The following is an 8895-nucleotide window of genomic DNA, read 5'->3' on the forward strand; positions in this document are numbered from 1 at the left end:
GTGATAACTATTGATATTGTTACAAGATGCAAAGTAGTTAATCCCATCAAATTGTTATTTGAAGATATTCACTTTGTCAATCCCATATGAGAAACGGTAAAACCAAACACTGCACAGCAAATTGATGTGCTGTTTGCCTTGTTTGATTTTGTCTTTTTTTCATTCAAATAAGCAATAACAAAAGGCTGAGGTTTTTGTGTCTGGATAAAAACAGTCTTCATGATAAACTGCAGCTGGGCATTTTTACGTTGTGGTTGTGTCTTGAGCAGTGGTCAGCAGTCATGAAGTCACTACATTTCAGCATTTTTCATGGGTCTCATCCAGACCACAGCTCAGTATGTGATGTTACTTCCATGCAAAAAAAGGAGTCAGACCACTGCTTTGACAAAACCACTTAGGTACAAAGATCACAGGAGAATTATGTAGACATCTTCTTATATATACACACCTTTTATATATAGACACAACAATATATTTTTTTTTATTTTTGAAAAAGGCTGTGTAAATATATGCTTTATGAATATCCTTGATAACATGAAATCTTGTCATTGAAAATAAAATAAAAATACCCTTAAGATGTCATATGATTGATTAATTACTGCATAAAATCTGTCTCGCCATTGTGGTCACCGTCATATTTCCTTTTGAACTGAAATGGCCAAGGTCTATACTCAGCCAACTGCAAAAACAGCAGAATATGCACAAGAACATAAAGAATAATGACATGAACAGGCCATTTGGCCCAGTCTTGGCTGTGCGTTACCATATAATTTGGATAGAATCTATTGCTGTTTTGACCCTGGTCTTGAAGGATCACAGAATCTCTGACTCCTCTAGATCCCATCAAGTCATTCCATGCTTTTAATGTGTCTGTGTAAGAAATACACAAGGGCATAAGTCTTATTGTCCATCATCACCACTGTGACATCCTGGCCCATATTGCTCAGTACTGCATCAGACTGGGACAAGAAGTTCACTGTGGGGATCCAGCATGGAGGCAATTATCTTTTTAGGTAATCCAACATATTTTGGAAGATGTCAGCATGCGTTCAGGGAGGGCGATGGAAATGATGCAAGCAGAAGAAAAGGACCTCTTTCTCCTCAGCAGAAAGAGAGAGACGGGCTGTGCCCAGAGAGCAATCATTGAATTATTCTCAGAGTGAGATATTTCCTCTGGAAAAATAAAATGCTTCTCCATGTTTTGGTGCTGAAAGAAAGTCTTCAACCCAGGCCAGCATTGTGTACAGATGTTTTCCAGCATCACAGTACTTGCGTGTGTGTGTGTCTGTTTGTTTGTGTATGTGTGTGCATGTGTGTGCGTGTGTGTGTGTGTGTGTGTGTGTGTGTGTGTGTGTGTGTGTATGTGTGTATGTGTGTGTATGTATGCGTGTGTATGTGTGTGTGTGTGTGTGTGTGTGTGTGTGTGAGAGAGAGAGAGAGAGAGAAAGAATGCTGTCCTTTGACTGCCAGGATAAATATGCCACACACAAACACCCTTGTACTCATGCTAATAATTATTATTTGATTTCTTGATTAATTTCTTATTTCAGCATGAAAAACTGAGGGTGTCATTTAGGTGAGGCTGTGGTTGACATTGCTTCCCAGCTGAAGTATGGGTGAGCACTGTGCTACAAATATTACATTTACATTGTGACATTTACCAAATGCCCTTACACAGCGTGACATTAATATTCGCTGTGCCTCATCTGATGGCTGGGTGCTACGCATTGGTGGTCATTGATGTGGGTTCCCTCTCCTTCACAATAGAGGCAAGGTGCTTTGGAATTGCTGAAAGGAAGAAAATGTGCCGCATTACTACAACATCACTCCTTAACCGTTGGGAGACTGAAACCTCCAGGGATATTTTAGCCTGCTAGGATGAAGGGAGGATAGCGTTTCTACAGAAAAAAATGAAGCAGACTTATCCTCTCACCACTTCTTCATAGGCACTGCTGTTTTCATTTTTGAGGGTGATTCCCTTTCTACATAAATAGGAAAAGTATAACACAAATGTATGATTCAAGAATTTTTACATTTACAGAGTGACTATTAGCATTTTCATGTATGGAACGTGATCAGTTCTGTCTATGAATATTTGCACATTATTTTCTCCACTTTCAGTTTGTGAAGAGCACGCACACGCCATGGCAGCCGCGTTTATTTTGAACTGGTGTTTTTGCGCAAAGGAATACGAAAAACTCAGAGAGACGGCCATCCGGCCCGCTAAGTGCACGCTGTTTCACCTCTTCCCTGGACATGCCAGGCGCTGCTCGGTCCAAGAGGAGCGGACCTCGCGTTTTATTTCTCTGCTTGTTTTCAGCCCTTGTCTGGCAGTTTGTGGTCGTGTGAAACGTCAGGAAGTGTCTGCGTTTTTTCTGCGCGGTACAGAATGTTCCACCTGTGGTGTCTGTGTTGCTGTCTGGTATCACATACTATAAAATTTATGGGGTCCCTCCATCCAAAGTCTGTCAGCACCTAGGCATGTTTTGCCTGGATTCCACTACAGTTGTGCAATACAGTGCAGCACAATGCACCAGTCTGTGTGTGTTACCTTGTTATGTACTGAATGGGCAGCTTCAAGCGTAAAATAAAGTTCAGAGTTAGAGTAGGCTTTGATCTGTGATTTGGAGGGCGGAATCAAAACTTGCTTAAAAAACTTGATCTGGGTGTAAAAAGACTGTGACAGTCACCTCAGAGTCACCTCAGAGCACACTCCTGTCTCACTGTGGGCATAAGTACATGACAAAACTCCAATACAGCACTTCAGGAGCTAAACCATCCAAAAATCCAAACCGCTTACAATGTCTTTGTAACTACATATGCATTGATTTGAAACTGATTGCTCTGCAGGGCCAGTTAGGCCTCCAGGGCATTTAAACACCACAAAACATTCCCTTGTCCATAATCCTAAAAACTACTCCAAGAATCCATTTTTCCCAAAAATGGACACGTAGACAGATATAAACTGCTTTAACTGTTCATACAAACATACCCTGTGTTCCATCCTAGTATTGAGAACCAAAGGCAATGTCTGAAATGTGCGACTTGTGTGTGTGGCAAACGCAAATCCCAGACACTGGAAACGTCATTTGAAAAGTGCATTGTCAACAAAATAGTATGTTGGGCAAGCTAGGAAAGCATCTGTTTTAGACGTAACGCTGCAGTAATCCAGTCGAAAAGAAGAAAGAATCCTCTAAAGTCCTTTCATTACTCTGGTCTAATTTAAGAACAGGAATCCACACTGGCATCAGGGAAGGTCGTTAGCCATTGCATCGCTCATGAAAGCGCGTTGCAGATGAATTTTTCCAGCGGCACACAGGGTTGACACTCGAGGGGAACTTACATAAGCTGTGCCGTTAGGAGTGGCTGGTGAGGCCGCTTGGAAATGGAAACCCTGTGTAATGCGTCTCAGTGTCGACGTCAGTGGAAGTCACCCGGCTCCTGGTATTTGAAAAGGCAGAACAGTCACAGCAGGTCACATCAGAGGCTTGAAAACGACAGCAAACTCCAGGCACTTAACAAGTGGTGCGGTTTACTTTGGACAGAGGCCTGATATTGGTGCTGATTGAGTTAGAAAGGAGATAACACGGAAATGCACTATATAATGGCACATTGTGGCACTGAGCCCCTGAATTCACTGTAGCTACCCTGACTCCATTGCTGCCCAAAGCCTTATCCCTTCTGGCCTGTCACAGTCAGGGCGATTGTTGACTGCCCTCGCTCTCTGACCTGAGGGTCACTTCATTCTATGCCCTGAAACTGCATAGTAGTGTACTGCATTGAAAACAGACACAGGCACTTTTAGTAATTCTCCTTATGCAAATGTTCCTTGCCTGCTGATTGCACTAAACTACTGTGCGTTCTCATATAAACCTTCCCCTTTTTATAGCAGTTGGAGCAGAGAACAGCTGTTGTTTTTATAGATTTGATTTTTTCACGCAAATGTGTCATAATGAGCCCAGTGAAAGTCAGTTACTGTCAGGGCAGCTGCGGTAGCAGCAATGTGAAGTAATGCTTAGATCACTGGACTATTGTCCTCTCCAGCAATGAACTTTACATCACATTTGCGTCATCCTCAGTTTTTTGTAGTATAAATTCAGGCACTTTTTTTTCGATGGGTTAAAGAATACAATGCATAAAGTGTAATGTTTATGAGCAATGGTTTTAATGAATGGAGAGAGTGAGTGAATGCAGGCAATCTTGACTTATATTATATCTAATGGATTTGTTTGGAGGCACTAGAAGTCCATTTTTTGTGGACCGCAGGAGCACACATTTTATGACAACTGAATGTTAACAAAACAGCATCATCAACTGATTCATTCCATTATGTATGGTCTATTATATGCAGTACAGTAATCACAGATGGAACATGATTGTTCTGTCAGTACAACCAAAAAATATTATGGGACAGAAAAGAGAAAAGTATTTTAATTGCTAACTTTTGTTTTCCATGTGTTAGGCACTGTGTTATTCAGACACGTTGTTTATTTCAAAGTTCAGATAAATTACTTTTGGTGTCTGCCTAATTCACTGTGACAGCCCCAGAGGGGTGTGGTCTGATATCATCTGCTCTTTAAGTAAGCAGAGGAGGGCGATGGCTCAGTTTGGTAGGTTGTTTAGCAACATTATTACTACTACCCATAATCAAACATGAATGATCTATAAACATGTGATTGATTATTTGTAAACAAAGAGTGAGTTGAAATTCAGAGCATATCTGTAAATTTAACCTTTTTGAAAAAGTAAAATAAACCTTTTTGAATCTTTGGCAATTACATAATAGAACCTACCACAGTGTTAGCTGTATGCTTCTAATACATTTTTGAATCCCAAATTATGTATATGTTATCTTCTTTAATTTCAATTACCACTATTTAAACGTTGATAACAGCCTTAATACCCTACGTTTTGGCCATTGGGTCATTTGAGGTTGGTTTAACGATTTATTAGAGTAAGAAAAAAGAAATGCAATAAGTTTTAACGACAGATTGTTAAAGGTTTATTTATACTTGAGTTACAGGATTTCCTTGCGTGGCTGAGGCGAATCTGAATCAGTTGTTATAGAGGGACATCTAGTGGAAGAAATTTGTAAGCACTCCAAATATTTTTAAAGGCAACTGGCACTGCTTTCAGTCATATTTATCTGCAACAGTGCGCATGGAAAAGTGTGCCACAGTGACTGCACAAACAATCCCGCATATGGGCAGAAATACAGAATTCTGGGTAAAGGTTTAGGGTGAGTAGGCTTACCATGTCATGGACATGATGTGGACAGTATGATTGCGCACTATCCACATCGTAGTGGAGGAATGGTATGGACATTTGATAAGCAACAGCTGACTGTAGGCAATCAAACACAAATGGTTTGTAAGGTAGTTACAAAGGTGTCTACAAAAATGAGATGGTGAATTAAATCTTTTTTTATTCTCAATATATTTCACCCTGTGTCTTTTCAACTGTCAAGGGCACATCTGTGGAATTTGTTAAAATGAAACATTAACACATACACGCTCTTCACGCGAATCACTTCACCAAGCCGGAGAAAAGTTCACACACATATTGTTTTAGCTTTTCGACAGTCCTCAGCTAGCTAACTCCAATACCTTTGAACAGTCACCTTGATATTCTTTGCTCATACAGACCCTATTGCCTGTAACATAAGACGTACGTAAGTAATTGAAAATGAAATCGGCTGTACATATAAGAAAGGTTGGGGCTCATACTGAAATGGAAGAAACAGCCCTGGACGCCCCTGAAGAGCCAGAGTTTCCCAGTGCTGCTGCATGGTGACTCGTGCCACCTAAAATAAGACACCCATAAAACGTGGCTGCTTCCTGAAGAAAACAAACAGAGAGCATGCTAAATACAGCCGGGCGTGTGCACACATGCAAACAGCACTCAGAAACAGACTGCTCTTCGGCGGCTGGCAGCCTTTCCAAAGGGTACTTTGGTCTAGTTAAACCGAGGCACACCAGACCAAAGGAGGGCCTTTCTACGAAAAAAAATCCAATAGTTTAGCTATTCATCAGAGCCAGTTTTCCAATCTACAAATTATCACTTACACATGTGTATTTCTAATTGAGGTTTGAGGTTAGCTAGAGGTTTAAGTGTAGATGTACCGAAAACAAACCCCAAAGGAAATATTTACTTGAACACACCAAACTTGCATCAGATTGTAAGGCCCTTGCAAGGCTGATTTCTAAATGCTTGGAATACCCAACCAGAAACTTTCCCTAGATTTCCACTTCTTATACAGCCACCCTGTGCCTGCTAAGATATGCCTAGTATTAATGTATTAGAATAATATTACATATTAAATCTTAAGTATGTTTTGATTCCTTTTATTATGATATAGTGTGCATCTTGCAACACCTGCAGGATCATGCTTTTCTAGCTGTTCTTTTGGCGGAATAGTGACATTTTACACAGACCTAAAATACAAATGTAATTTTTTTCCTATACAGCATTGTATTCACATGCAGTAGGTTCTACTGTTATAAAGCAAACAGTACCCACCCAAACACATCCGCTGAAGCAGATGAATGCAAAAACAGATTTTCTCTACCCTAATTTACAAAAATATTCTGTTTTATAAGACTGTGCTATCACTGATGTTTAACATAAAAAGAAAAGACACTTATTCTCATGTTGATGAATTATACAGAAATTTTTAAACAAATAAAACAAAGAATGGATATGATCGCATCTTTATAGTCCCACCACCACCACCACCACCACCACCCAACAAAGCAGACCTCTATACAATTCAGAATTATACAACACACAGTGTAACATGTGAACCCCCTCCCCAATCACTCAACATCACTGACCATGATTATTTTTGCCAAAATGAAACAAAATCCGTATGACAAAGAGTATTTACACAAAACAGAGTATTCACAGGACATTATGAGAACACTAATCTATGAAAAAAATCACATGAAAAAAGTCTCCACAATTTAAGCAAGCACACTAAAAGAGTAAAGAGCAGAACAAAAATGAATTTCTAATATGGCGCATATTTGTCCCTCTCTCCTTAACTTCCCCGAACATCTCAGCGGGTCAGCTGGCATTAACAGCTGTCTGCAACATATTCATGTACATCTGAAAATGTGGAGGCCTTTTTTACTTTATTTCTTTATGGTGCTGGGAGGCTGCGTTAAGACAGAAGAGGCCCTCTTTCAAAGGGGGCATTATTCGTTACAACAAAACCATAATGAGGCAAAAAAAACAACAACAAAAAACAAAAGGCTTTCAACTTTTGTCATGGATACACTTTAAAAATGTTTAAACTCAAACCCTGTTTTAGAATCCTTTGTTAATGGAAATACTCAGGTTAATCACAGGATTTGATTATAATAAAGCCCACATAATACCTTTTAATTTAACATAGATTCCGTTTAAAATATGGGTCATATATCAAGCTACATATGTCAGTTGATTTATGAGAAACTATAAAATAAATGATTTAGTGTATGTACTGGTATTGAGTGTAAAAGGGTGAAGTAAGGTCAATGCCTGTGTCTCTCTCCTTACAGAGAGAGAAGGCTGAGACCTTGGTGAAAGGCCATAACTTATATTGTCATTTGTTAAAAAAAAAATTGCCAATACGTCAAATAACTCAATGTACCTTCAAACACTTATCTGAAGACATGGAAAAAACAACACTGCTTTCAAAGTGCTCGGAATTTCAAAAAGGTAGAATTTACAGTGCTGAACAGCAAACCCAAACACTGTTCCTTTTTCAGAAAAAAAAAACAAAACAAAATCAAAATTTTCCTCCATTAGAACTGCATGTGGGATGCTCCGTGTAATTCACGCTGCCATAATGATCACCCTCTCATGTGAAACGCATTGTGCAGCTGTGACCATGCTTTAACCTTGAGGCCAAATGAATGATAAGCTCCATTTATCTGTCAAGGGCAAAGTGTATATCAGAGAAGAAGAACAAACTCAGCACAGGTATTCTGATATGCTCAGAGGCCCAGTTTGTACTTCTGTTGGTCATTTTGCCCATGTAGTAACCTTTCACTGATTCATAAAGGTCACTGTTAAGCATCATTTCTGTGTTTCCTTCTATCTTTTCTGCTTCCTTATTTAATATTTCCTACTGACTTGACCGTGGCGCCGCTCTAATAGTTCCTGTTCTTTTCCCACAGATTTATTAAATGCGTTAAATAACAGTGACATTTAATTTTAAATGTCAACGGTTTTAGAGTTTTTCTTATGAATCACTTCCTGTTTTGTAATATTGTATTGTTGAATTATCTCTTTTGTCTTGCATGCCATTTATTTTTTTTAATGTAGGTTTTTTAATTGGAGTTTCGAGTTCCACCAGGCAGACTTCTGGAGTCTTCCGAGTCTCCTCTTCCTCTTAGCAATCAATGAGCGCACAGGTAGTCCTATAAAAGGTCACACACCAATGACTATAAAAGGTCACATACCAATGACTATAAAAGGTCATGGACCCATGACTTTTTGCTGCAGGAATTCTATGTTTCTACTGCTTCCTTCCCACTGCCACCAGCTTCCAGTCCCACCTCCAGGACATGGCATGTCATGTCCTGCCAAAGGCAGAGTCTGCATCAAACTGTTCCCACAATATGTCTGAACTGACTCCCCATGAAGCATTTCAATTTCAATCTCAGAAGCCTACCTGAATGAGAGTATAACTGACGTCTTATTGATAGTAAGACAGGAAGCATTTTTGTTAAATGTGTTTAAAGTGCCTTTGATATGAGGTTTGCCGCTTGGATGCGTTCAAGCTATCATTTCATCTCAGACTACAATTGAACTACTCAGCAAGAAGCTCATCTCTACACATCATTTCATGATACCATTCTTAAGAAACAGAAACTTTTTTCAGCACCACCAAATCGGTACAATGGCAAT

Source organism: Megalops cyprinoides, chromosome 4 (assembly GCF_013368585.1).
Source record: "Megalops cyprinoides isolate fMegCyp1 chromosome 4, fMegCyp1.pri, whole genome shotgun sequence".
Classification (NCBI taxonomy): Eukaryota; Metazoa; Chordata; class Actinopteri; order Elopiformes; family Megalopidae; genus Megalops; species Megalops cyprinoides.